At 41.4% G+C, this 13,836-nt stretch overlaps 1 protein-coding gene across 2 annotated transcripts in view; it reads left to right on the top strand.

Annotated features, from left to right (window-relative positions):
* Positions 1-13,836, top strand: part of LOC110523906 (contactin-associated protein-like 4) — a 194,715-nt gene that overhangs the window by 21,129 nt on the left and 159,750 nt on the right. The window lies entirely within an intron of this gene.

The raw sequence follows: 13,836 nt of genomic DNA, 5'->3' as shown, positions 1-13,836 counted from the left end.
GAGCTCAGATGCAAAAATGTAATACCAACGTTTCGACTGCCAAGCTGTCTTCATCAGGGTATAATCACAAACCCTGCGGTATGACTCGTTTATATAGTGTCAAAAGACACAGGTGTCTGTAATCATGGCACATGAGGTGCACCCATGACCAGCTCTGAAACCAGATTGCATAGCGAAGAAGGTACGGTGAGATTCGAAATGGTCGGTAATCTGTTTGTTAACTTAGCTTTCGAAATGGTCGGTAATCTGTTTGTTAACTTGGCTTTCAAAGACCTTAGAAAGGCAGGGTAGAATAGATATAGGTCTGTAGCAGTTTGGTTCTAGAGTGTCTTCCCCTTTGAAGAGGGGGATGACCGCAGCAGCTTTCCAATCTATGGGAATCTCAGACGATACGAAAGAGGTTGAACTGGCTAGTAATAGGGGTTGCAACAATTTCGTCAGATCATTTTAGAAAGAGAGGGTCCAGATTGTCTAGCCCAGCTGATTTGTAGGGGTCCAGATTTTGCAGCTCTTTCAGAACATCAGCTATCTGGATTTAGGTGAAGGACAAGTGGGGGAGGTTTGGGCGAGTTGCTGTGTGGAGCGCAAGGCTGTTGACCGTGGGAGAGGTAACCAGATGGAAAGCATGGCCAGCCGTAGAAAAATGCTTCTTGAAATCCTTGATTATTGTGGATTTATCAGTGGTGTCAGTGTTTCCTAGCCTCAGTGCAGTGGGCAGCTGGGAGGAGGTGCTCTTATTCTCCATGGACTTTACAGTGTCACAAAACTTTTGGGAATTTGTGCTGCAGGATGCAAATTTCTGTTTGATAAAGTTCACCATTGCTTTCCACACTGACTGTGTATATTGGTTCCTAACTTCCCTGAAAAGTTGCATGTCGCAGAGGCTATTCAATGCTAATGCAGTACGCCACAGGATGTTTTTGTGTTGGTCAAGGGCAGTCAAGTCTGGAGTGAACCAAGTCTGGAGTGTGTTCTTAGTTCTACATTTTTTGAATGGGGCATGCTTATTGAAGATGGTGTGGAAAGCACTTTTAAAGAATAACCAGGCATCCTCTACTGACGGTATGAGGTCAATATCCTTCCATTATTTCTGCCTCATGCACCAATTCATGTTGTTACTCCTATGACGAGAGAAAGTTTAATTTTCCACAATGTTAAAAAAGACACAAGTCAGTAATAATAACAATGCAAGCTTATCGAAAACTGCTATACTCAGTCATTGAAGTATGAGTGGAAGTATGAAGAAGGTGCATTTTATGGCGTATAAAAGTGTTGAACAGTGTTGACAGTGCTGAATAACAAAAACACGAACGTACTAATAAAAACAGCATCTCTTAAGTCACGTTCGTTATGATGATACCAAGGCCCAGGGTGGTATACGTACATTCTTATTTATTTAACCTCTTGAATCTAGGGGGCAATATTTTCATTTTTGGAAAAATAACGTCCCCAAAGTAAACGGGCTATTTTGTCAGGACAAGGTGCTAGAATATGCATATAATTGACAGCTTAGGATAGAAAACACTCTAAAGTTTCCAAAACTGTAAAAATATTGTCTGTGAGTATAACAGAACTGATATTGCAGGCAAAAGCCTGAGAAAAATCCAATCAGGAAGTGACTCTTATTTAGAAACCTCTGTGTTCCTATGCGTCCCTATTGAGCAGTGAAAGGGATATCAACCAGATTCCTTTTTCTATGGCTTCCCTAATGTGTCTAGTGTCACAATACATAGTTTCAGGCTTTTATTTTGAAAAATGAGCCTGAACGTCAACATTGCGTCAGTGGTCAGCTGAAGTCTCTCAGAGTGTTTTGTGCGTAAAGGACAAATGCATCCATTGTTTCTCTCACTCCTACTAAGAAGCCACCAGTCCCGGTTGATATATTATCGAATAGATATTTGAAAAACACCTTGAGGATTGATTATAAATAACGTTTGCCATGTTTCTGTCGATATTATGGAGCTAATTTGGAATATTTTCCGGCGTTGTCGTGACCGCAATTTCCGGTCGATTTCTCAGCCAATCGTGAAGAACAAACGGAGCTATTTCGCCTACAAAAATAATATTTTTGGAAAAAAGGAACATTTGCTATCTAACTGGGAGTCTCGTGAGTGAAAACATCCGAAGCTCATAAAAGGTAAACCATTTAATTTGATTGCTTTTCTGATTTACGTGACCAGGTTGCCTGCTGCTAGCTAGGCATAATGCTATGCTAGGATATCAATAAACTTACACAAATGCTTGTCTTGCTTTGGCTGTAAAGCATATTTTCCAAATCTGAGATGACAGGGTGATTAACGAAAGGCTAAGCTGTGTTTCAATATATTTCACTTGTTTCATGAACATTAATATTTTCTAGTAATATTTATGTCCGTTGCGTTATGCTAATTAGTGTCAGTTGATGACAACGCTCCCGGACCCAGGATGGGTAGTATCAAGAGAATGAACACTGAACAAAATAACAAAACAAACCGTGAAGCAATCCAAACGAGTGCTGACAGGCAACTACACATAGACAAGATCCCACAAACACCAAGGGGAAATGGCTACCTAAATATGATCCCCAATCAGAGACAACAATAAACAGCTGTCTCTGATTGAGAACCATATCAGGCCAACATAGAAATACAAAACCCCCTAGACCTACAACAGCCCTAGACATACAAAAACCCTAGACATTACAAAAACTAGCGTACCTACCCTAGTCACATCCTGACCTAACCAAAATATAAAGAAAACAGAGATATCTAAGGTCAGGGAGTGACATCTTTGCTGTATTCGTTGAGTCTCTCGCCTGTTATGATTTTAACAGTTTTGAAATCTCACAATATCAACTTTGCTGTGCATTCAAGGTTTCTTTTTACAGTCAACGCCTTGAGGAAACTGTGCACACACGGTGATCTGAGCTATCGGATTAACCAGCACTAGGCCTATAGGTGCACTTGATTTGCTCTCTGGATCTGCCGGATAGGCAGAGTTCTACCTTCAGGCACATGAAATGCGCTTTCCTTCCCGGCGCAAGGGCCAATGAAAACAGCGCTAAATAATAAAAAATAAAACAATTAAATAAATAGGAATGCAAGGCTTTATCGTTGTTTTTTCCACAGAAATGCTTGGTGATCGACTAGGAATGCCTTGGATCAACTGGTTGGTGACCACGGGTATAGTGTGTCCTATGGAATAGACCTATACCTATCACCTGGATCAAAGCTGTCACTTCTTTTATGGTCACTCTGGAGAAAGTACACTGTTCACCCACACACCAGACCACAGTGCAGAGGATGGACATTGGAGGCTTATGTCAAATGTAAGCGCTGTAGTGGGAGAATTACTATATATCACAAGACAGGTGTATCTTCATGTCTTCTTAATGTCTAAGCCAGGCCCATCACAGAGGACTAGAGGTGAAGGGAGGGCAGGACCCAGCTGGCTGCAATAATGGTTGAAAACATCTTAGTATGTTTCCTAAATGGCACCCTATTCTCTTAATAGTGCACTACTTTTGACCCGGGCCTAGGGCACTAAAGGGAAAAGGGTTTCATCTGGGCCAAATCCTTAGTCTCGTTGCTGGGTTATAGAGCTTCTTAGTTTCTTTTTGATTACCCATTCTTGGTAACTATTAGCAGTGGTGTGTATTCATTGATGCCAAGGGAAGGCAGGCTTCCCCTCTCTTTATGTTTTATACTTTTCCTTGAATTCCCAAGAGGATTAATGTATCTCACAGGAGAAAGCATCTGAGTGAGCTAAACAGCTCCCTTCTGTCTCTCTATGTGTAGGCCATCTATCTGATGCTGTCTGGTCCAAACGAGTATGCCATTGTTACTTCCTGTAGCATTGAAGGCAAGGGAAGCCATCGAATATTTGGCCTCCCTTGATAAAAAAAGTATTAAAAAATGTGCCAATCAGCATTGAGCTAAACTGAGCGAGAATAACTGTGAATGGTCCTGGCGCACCAAAGGAAGTGTCAAGCCAGCTTGCATTGTTGAATTGTTGTGTCTCGTTGTGTTGTTGTCCTCCGGTGTCTAGCTAGCTAGTTAGCTAAAATGATCCCTTTCCTAAATTAGACATGGATGGAGATAGGGATTTGGACTTTTGGTTTTACTTAATTCTCCGTACTGGCTAATGATTATAACGGTGATTCTGATCCAACCATTAATTCATACATTGTTGTGCCCCTGGCCTGAGAGAATGGAGTTTCAATATGTAGCTAGATGTAGAAGGCTAATGTTAACTAGCTAACTTTGCCCATGAATCAAAGTTAGGCTAGGGAGCAAGCATTTTAGCAAACAACAAATAACATGTTTCGTTAACATGAAAGAGAGGAGGATGGCATTGGCATTTCTCTACAAGTAGGGTGAGTCAACATCTTTTTCTACTTGCACGAACACGCACACACACAGAAATCAGAACCATGGGCAGCCAGATCATAGTTACAGTGCCTTGCGAAAGTATTCGGCCCCCTTGAACTTTGCGACCTTTTGCCACATTTCAGGCTTCAAACATATAGATATAAAACTGTATTTTTTTGTGAAGAATCAACAACAAGTGGGACACAATCATGAAGTGGAACGACATTTATTGGATATTTCAAACTTTTTTAACAAATCAAAAACTGAAAAATTGGGCGTGCAAAATTATTCAGCCCCCTTAAGTTAATACTTTGTAGCGCCACCTTTTGCTGCGATTACAGCTGTAAGTCGCTTGGGGTATGTCTCTATCAGTTTTGCACATCGAGAGACTGACATTTTTTCCCATTCCTCCTTGCAAAACAGCTCGAGCTCAGTGAGGTTGGATGGAGAGCATTTGTGAACAGCAGTTTTCAGTTCTTTCCACAGATTCTCGATTGGATTCAGGTCTGGACTTTGACTTGGCCATTCTAACACCTGGATATGTTTATTTTGGAACCATTCCATTGTAGATTTTGCTTTATGTTTTGGATCATTGTCTTGTTGGAAGACAAATCTCCGGCCCAATCTCAGGTCTTTTGCAGACCATCAGGTTTTCTTCCAGAATGGTCCTGTATTTGGCTCCATCCATCTTCCCATCAATTTTAACCATCTTCCCTGTCCCTGCTGAAGAAAAGCAGGCCCAAACCATGATGCTGCCGCCACCATGTTTGACAGTGGGGATGGTGTGTTCAGCTGTGTTGCTTTTACGCCAAACATAACGTTTTGCATTGTTGCCAAAAAGTTCAATTTTGGTTTCATCTGACCAGAGCACCTTCTTCCACATGTTTGGTGTGTCTCCCAGGTGGCTTGTGGCAAACATTAAACAACACTTTTTATGGATATCTTTAAGAAATGGCTTTCTTTTTGCCACTCTTCCATAAAGGCCAGATTTGTGCAATATACGACTGAGTCTCCCACCTCAGCTGTAGATCTCTGCAGTTCATCCAGAGTGATCATGGGCCTCTTGGCTGCATCTCTGATCAGTCTTCTCCTTGTATGAGCTGAAAGTTTAGAGGGACGGCCAGGTCTTGGTAGATTTGCAGTGGTCTGATACTCCTTCCATTTCAATATTATCGCTTGCACAGTGCTCCTTGGGATGTTTAAAGCTTGGGAAATCTTTTTGTATCCAAATCCGGCTTTAAACTTCTTCACAACAGTATCTCGGACCTGCCTGGTGTGTTCCTTGTTCTTCATGATGCTCTCTGCGCTTTTAACGGACCTCTGAGACTATCACAGTGCAGGTGCATTTATACAGAGACTTGATTACACACAGGTGGATTGTATTTATCATCATTAGTCATTTAGGTCAACATTGGATCATTCAGAGATCCTCACTGAACTTCTGGAGAGAGTTTGCTGCACTGAAAGTAAAGGGGCTGAATAATTTTGCACGCCCAATTTTTCAGTTTTTGATTTGTTAAAGAAGTTTGAAATATCCAATAAATGTCGTTCCACTTCATGATTGTGTCCCACTTGTTGTTGATTCTTCACAAAAAAGTACCGTTTTATATCTTTATGTTTGAAGCCTGAAATGTGGCAAAAGGTCGCAAAGTTCAAGGGGGCCGAATACTTTCGCAAGGCACTGTAGCTTACGTAGATTGGACTCAATTGTTTTTGGTATCTTTTAGTTGTCAATGTATTAGACTAAGCAGAGGTGATTTGATGATGTTGAAATGATGGTGGAATAGTGGAGGCTGCTCCTGATTTCTTTGTGACTGGCAGTAACTCTCTGTGGTTCTAAATCAATAGTTGCTTAGTTGTTCAAAAATGTTGGAAACATTAACTTGCTTGACCATGCTGTGTAGGTCATGCAACTGTCTGTTACACACAATATGCTTTGTGGACTTCACTGGACAGAGGTTGCTATCCGGTTTTGTGATAAAACAAAGGTGTAGTTGAATTTATTATTATTGTCTCGGCTGCAAGGCATATGAATCAACAGGTTTTGTTTTAAAGGGGGGGAGGGCTTGGCTTCCCTAGTGATTTTACCCCCACACCGCTACTGACTATTAGTATAAGGGAAGTTACCTGAAGGATTTTTGCTGTAATCTTCATTAGCATGATAGCAAGGCAAAGTATTGCAGTCAGTGAATGTTCCTTGGTGTGGCTGTTCTCTAATAATAAATGTGTTTGAACCCAATCACGTGAGTGACAGCCTTGCAGCTGCTGCCTTCTTGTTTCAACTCTGTGTCTGCGTGGTATTGTAAAGAGAGTTAAGACTGGCAGACTGACAGATTCAGGATAAAGAGTTTAAAAAAAAATCATCCTCCCATTGATCGTAGCCCTCTCTGATTACATTTATCTTGGCTGTGGTCAACCTTGGTGCTACAGTATGGTGTTATTATTGTTTTCATATAATTTCAAAGATGAAGATTGTTTGTTTGGTGAACTGAGCATGGTTTATCCATGGATGTGGATAGCTATTGTCAGCTATTGTTAACTATTGTCTTGCTGCATTGTTTAACTGGATCATTTTGGTGGAAGCTGAAGTTAGGAGGCGTCACAAGAATGCCAGGTGTGTTTGCTGGAGGCTACAGCGATGAGGATCAAACACCTCTCTCTTTGTGTTTGTTAGCGCATCAGTACACACACACACACACAGTTTGTTAGCGCATCAGTACACACACACACGCACACACACACAGTTTGTTAGCGCAGTAGCAGAGCTTCAGCTTGCCATTTGACAGCTTCCAGAGAGGAAAGGGAGAGAGGGAGAGAGAGAGAGAGAGAGAGGGAGACAGAGAGACTGCTGGGAGAGGTATCTGACTGAGCAGCAGTAAATGAGAAGTTAGAGGAGAGCTAGCGAACATTTCTGTCTATTAGTGCCAGTAACAACAACATCAGAGAGAGAGAGAGAGAGAGAGAGAGAGCCCTGTTTGCTTGTTCACAGTTACAGACACTCTGATTATGCTTCTGTAGTTTAGTGCAGCTATCCTTGTGTGTGTGTGTGTGTATGTGTGTGCACGTAACTGCTGCAAAGCAAATGACCTCTGAAACATAGCAGGGTTCCACTACAGATTGGAGAATTGGGGCTTGATAATGCCCCATTACAGGCTGCAGCTATCATAACATCTCAATGATTGGATAGTTTTGCTCTGGAGAGCCAGATCTTGCTTTTGTGTAATAGCAGTCAATGACAGTTCACAGATCACACTACAAGGCAGTTTGCAGGCCCATTAGTACATTATTTAATGCTCACTCACCACTATTTCTGCAGAGCCATCCTGTGCTCATGTAACAGTCCCTCTCCTCGCCCCAACCTGGGCTTGAAACGGGGACCCTCTGCACACATTGACAACAGTCACTCTATAAGCATGGTTACTTATCGCTCCACAAACGCCACGGTCTTTGCAAAGCAAGGGAAACAACTGCAGTACTTCAAGGTCTCAGAGTGAGTGATGTCTCCGATTTAAACGCTACTAGCGCGCACCGCTAGTTAGCTAGCCGTTTCAAACTGGTCACACACATGCTGCAGAGAAAGGTACTGGTCACTCAGGTTTATTTTCTTCAAAAGACTGGCACACAAATCGTCTTCAAAAGCCATAGACGGGACTAAAGTTGATTATCCATGTTTTTGACTAACTTGACTTTTGTGAACTTTTTCCCTTTGGAGAGCAGAGGTCATTCACAAACTTCCTCCATCGGTTCCATATTCAGACGTATTTTGTTCGAAATTAACTTCCGGCATTTTGTATTATTGTAGATGCACCAGTAGATGTGCAGAGTATCTTTTGGGGCAAATATGAAAAACAAGGTCTAATAAGTAAATTTGTATTATTTTGGACATTTCTTTCCCTGTGGAGGTTGGTTATGCATGTATTTCACTCTACAGAACCTTCTAGCTGCTCTACTTCCTGTGTTAGTCGGTGCAAATGTTATAGGATGTGTCCTATGGCACTCTCTTCCCTATATAGTGCACTACTTTTGACAAGAGCCTATAGGGAATAGGGTGCTATTTGAGATGCAAGTACAGCTAACCACATTGTGCTAGCTGGCCACAAGCACAATCTGGCTCTCCCTCTCTCTCAATCTGGCCAATTGATTCCCTGCCAGAGGAACAAGCTAATTTACTGAAGCACCCCTGAAAAGTCACTACATTCAGTTAACAAAGGGGTCTGCAATTTTTTTTTGCCCAGGGACCACCACCCAGGTAAATCAGCAACCCTGTATACAGTATATATATATTTTTTAAGTACAAGACATCTCATTACCTGATGAATGATATTGGAAAGGAGAATTAATCAACATTTGGTAGATAGATTTTCATAATTTTTACCTCCCGATATAATAATTGAAAGAGGAAGTGTTAACTCTAACATAGCCTATTAGCTAGAAATGTAACTCCTAACACATTTTTGTTAATAACCGCTGTTTAGCTGGATAAACAAATGTTAGCTGTCACACCCCGATCTGTTTCACCTGTCCTTGTTATTGTCTCCATCCCCTTCAGGTGTTGCTTGTTTTCCCCAGTGTATTTATCCCCGTGTTTTCTGTCTCTCTGTGCCAGTTCGTTCGTCTTGTATGTTTCCAAGTCAACCAGCGTTTTTTTCCCCATTCTCCTGCTTTTGCTATTTCTCCTTTTTCTAGTCCTCTTGGTTTTGACCCTTGCCTGTTTCTGGACTCTGTACCTGCCTGCCTGACCATTCTGCCTGCCTTGGCCTCGAGCCTGCCTGCCACTCTGTACCTCCTGGACTCTGATCTGGTTTTGACCTTTTGCCTGTCCACGACCATTCTCTTGCCTACCCCTTTGGATTAATAAACACCTAAGACTCCAACCATCTGCCCCCTGTGTCTGCATCTGGGTCTCACCTTGAGTTATGATAGTTAGCCAATTGTTGGGAAAATGTATGTCCATGTCAAGAAAGCTTAACAGCAGCCAGCGGCACTTGAAGCAACTGGTACTCACGGGTGCTTTTTCAAAGCCTATGTCAGGTACTCCAGTGAGTGTATTTAGCTCCAATTAGGGTAATTTTCTCAATATTAGGAGTTGAGAAATAAAATCATTAGAAAGAAGATATTCTCCTCCTTTCTACTGTAGGTGTGTATACTGAACAAAAATATAAACTTACAGTTCATATAAGAAAATCAATCAATTGAAATACATTCATTAGGCCCTTATCTATGGATTTCACATGACTGGGAATACAGATCTGCATATGTTGGTCACAGATACATTAAAAAAAGGTAGGGATGTGGATCAGAAAACCAGTCAGTATCTGGTGTGACCAGCATTTGCCTCATGCAATGCCACACATGTCCTTCGCATAGAGTTGCTCAAGCTGTTAATTGTGGCCTGTGGAATGTTGTCCCAGTCCTATTCAATGGCTGTGCAAAGTTGCTGGATATTCGCGGGACCTGGAACACACTGTTGTACGCGTCGATCCAGAGTATCCCAAACATTCTCAATTGGTGACACATCTGGCGAGTATGCAGATGGAAGAACTGGGCCATTTTCAGCTTCCAGGAATTTGTCTACAGAGCCTGCGAGATGGGGCCATAAAGGTGGCGGATGAATGGCACAACAATGGGCCTCAGGCTCTCGTCATGGTATCTCTGTGCATTCAAATTGCCATCGATGTTGTCCGTAGCTTATGCCTGCCCATACCATAAGCCCAACGCCACCACGGGGCACTCTGTTCACCATTTTGACATCAGCAAACTGCTTGCACACACAACGCCATACACGTGGTGTTCTGTTTTGAGGCCAGTTGAACATATTCTCTAAAACAATGTTGGAGGCGACTTAAGGTAGAGGAATGAACAGAAAATTATCTGGCAACAGCTCTGGTGGACATTTTTACAGTCAGCATACCAATTTCACCCTCCCTCAAAACTTGAGACATCCGTGGCATTGTGTTGTGTGACAAAACTGCACATTTTAGAGTGGCCTTTTATTGTTCCCAGCACAAGGTGCACCTGTGTAATGATCATGCTGTTTAATTGGCTTCTTCGTATGCCACACCTGTCAGGTGGATAGATTATCTTGGCAAAGGATACATGCTCACTAACAGGGATGTAAAGAAAATTGAAAAAAACATTTTTTTTTGTGTTTATGGATCATTTCTGGCATCTTTTATTTCAGCTTATGAAGCATGGGACTAACACTCAGTCAGTGTAATTCAAAATTCATTTTCTGTATTTATAAAAGCATTTGGGGAAAAATGTACTTTTAGAGAAAAAAAATAAATAAATTGCGTATCCCCTGCAGTAGGGGTCAGCGGACTACAGGTTGAATACCCCTGAGATAGCACATTAGGTTGGGTGTGTGGTTATCGTTCTGCTCTTCAATCTGTCTGGAGACTGAGACTATAGGCCCCATGGGTCAAAATAGAGTGGAACCAAGTTGTATAGAATAGAACGGAAAAACAGAGTACTGCGCTTTAGTTTGAATTGTTAGTGTTCCATGACCTAATTCCATTCCACAAACAAGCATTTTATTGGCCCTCATTAGGGTATATGTCTGCCAAATGCAGTATGGTCTGAATTGTTTTACATATCCAAAAGACACACAGTGAATATGACTGAACTCTTGGAGTCGTGGAGTTCAGTCCAGTGCCTTGCCAAGGGTATGGTTTCTTATCCATACTGTTTTTATATTTGTTGCTTGTGAAGGTGATGCATCATCTTCATCAGTAGTCACTCTCTATTTCCATCATCTTGACTGTGGGCAGATTGTTATTCCAGCAAAATGTGAAATGGGACACAGTAGATGTACAGTAGCCTGTCTCACTCTATCGGCTGGAGCTCCTGCCAAGGATCAGTCCTGTATCAATAGTGATTTAAACACTTCTGGTGGGTTCTGACGCCACTGACACTCCCTGAGAAGTACTACTTTGAACGAGGTAATGACTGCATCGCAATTGGCACTCTATTCCCTATACGACTTTTGACCAGGGCCCATAGCGCACTATATAGGGAATAGGCTTCCATATTGGGACGCACCCATTATCTAAGGTAGTGTTATGTAGCGAAGCGTTATAGAGAATCCAGCTAATTATTACATATATTGTGTTTCTAAGACAAAACAAAACATTACCTTCGTATTTAAGTGTTATTTTGGGATAGAGCTAGCTGAAGGAATGAGGTACAGTAGCTAGAGTAAAGGCATATTTTTGCGAAGGTGGCTCTAGCACAAGGGATGGTGAGTTTTCCATCATGGATGCAAACAACCAGATATTCAGCATTTACCTCCAATTTCTGACTCCGCACAACGGACGTCTGTGCACGACTGATCACAGAGTCAGTCAGAGACGTGGGTAACGGCACTGAAATGCCAAACTCTGAACGCCGATAAATGGCTCTTGTGTTTTCAAACGCTCTGCTCTTTCTGTCAAGTAGTTTTCAACGAGAACTCTCATTAGTGATTTTCAACTTAGCTTTTACTCCTCTGCTCTGTTCTTTGGAGTGCACTTTCCCATTTCCCACTCTAAAACACTATAATTGAAAAGCTTTTCACACTGAATACTCAACAAACAACCCTAATCTAGTCATTGAGAGACAGGGAATGTAGTTTGGTCATGAGGAGAGCATGTGTGCACTACTGATAAGAGGTTCGGCTAGCTGGTTTTTCTAGCATTATCTAGTTGAAATGTCATCATCTAAAATGCTATTTGGAGAACAGCAAAAACAAGCAAAACTTACCTCAGCCATTATCACATTGATTGAGGTGAGTGAAGCTACAGCAACCAATCTACAAAAACGTAGACTATTAGCTGTACAATTAGCCCCTACACATTAACTCACATTAACTCAGCATTGGGTTTGAAAACTATAATTTAATAAGTACGTACATTAAGGTAAACAAATTTGTTTGCTGTACATAACTTTTTTTGTTGCAGTTTTATATCTAATTTCCTGCAATTCTACATATTTGTGACCGACTGGCTCGAATCTGTCTTATGTAACAACATTTGAAATTGTGTTTTTTACATTGGATAAAAGTAGAGACCCAGAGCTAGGAAATGGTATATCATACTCTACAGTTGAGGAACAATGGGAAAGTAATTATTCTTTGAACGTTGATAAACTTGTAATCCAACTTTTCAGAAAATGGCCCTTGAATTGTTTGGTTCACCTACTGGAGAGCCCTTCTTTGTCTACACCCATTCAACATTGTTCACACCCTCTTAAGCCTTAGCCCCACCTATCTCTTTAAGGATTCACATGTGAGGCCATGTGCTAAACAGAGTGAGTACGGTAATGTACTAAACAACCAGTTTTCAAGACTAAAGATTGATGTATACTACGTCTATCGACATGTCTGTATAAAGTTGTTGCAGTGACATCATTGTTGTTGTGAAGAAGTATAAACACAAAAACAACAGATTGCATGATATCAGCAGCCTGACGGTCCAAAATAGCATAACTGGTGTATTTGAACACCAATAAACCGTTTTAAAAATGAATTTAGTTTACGTCAATCTAGAAAACCAGGCAACTAAAAGCAACTTTCTAAACAAAGTTTTGGTTTGTTTCTGGCTTGTTAGCTAGCTAACGTTAATTCCAAACACACCAAGACAGTTGCGAAGAGGGCACGACAAAACCTATTCCCCCTCAAGAGACTGAAAAGATTTGGCATGGATCCTCAAAGGTTCTACAGCTGCACCATCGAGAGCATCCTGACGGGTTGCATCACTGCCTGGTATGGCATCTGCTCGGCCTCTGACCGCAAGGCACTACAGAGGGTAGTGAGTATGGCCCAGTACATCAGTAAATAGCCTAAAGTTAAGGCTATCTTTCAAACAAATGTAAAAGTATTTATTCAACCTTAACATGAGAAACACAATCGTGGCCACATGTTGAGGTTACTTTAAGTATACTGTAAACGTCTTATGTAATCGTAGAAAGTGTACATGTTCGAGATAGCATGCAAAAGTTCGCAGGTCTGTGGAGATCTTCACAATTGCTATAATAATCTGTACAGAATCTCTAACAACGTTGATCACTTGCACTATGTACTTTTAATGTAATCTCAACTGCAATCCAAGTTTTTTTTGTTGTACTGTTGGATGAAGCACAATGATAACACATTAAGTTGTTGTATAAATCCAACATACCTGGCATTGTATTCCCATTTGAACTTGTGCTTTTAAATGGTTGAAAGTGCAGTGGTAGCACATGTATATGAAAACTAAGGGCTCGATTCAATCCGTATCACCAAAGTTCAGCGCTATAGCGCGATTGAAATTTAAAGGCAACGTTCCCACATTTGTGGAGACCGCATTCATTGCAAACACTCCATATGTCAGCTCAATCGGATATTACCTTTACATTTCAGGCGCGCTATAGCGCAGAATTTTGGCGAATCGAGCCCTAAATCCCGAATCAGACATTGTTTTCCCATTTGGAATTTGGTTGTGCTTTTAGGTCGTTGAAAGCATAGTGATAA

Source organism: Oncorhynchus mykiss, chromosome 5 (assembly GCF_057628025.1).
Source record: "Oncorhynchus mykiss isolate SJ-2025 chromosome 5, ASM5762802v1, whole genome shotgun sequence".
Classification (NCBI taxonomy): Eukaryota; Metazoa; Chordata; class Actinopteri; order Salmoniformes; family Salmonidae; genus Oncorhynchus; species Oncorhynchus mykiss.
This window is presented reverse-complemented; position numbering and strand designations above follow the sequence as displayed.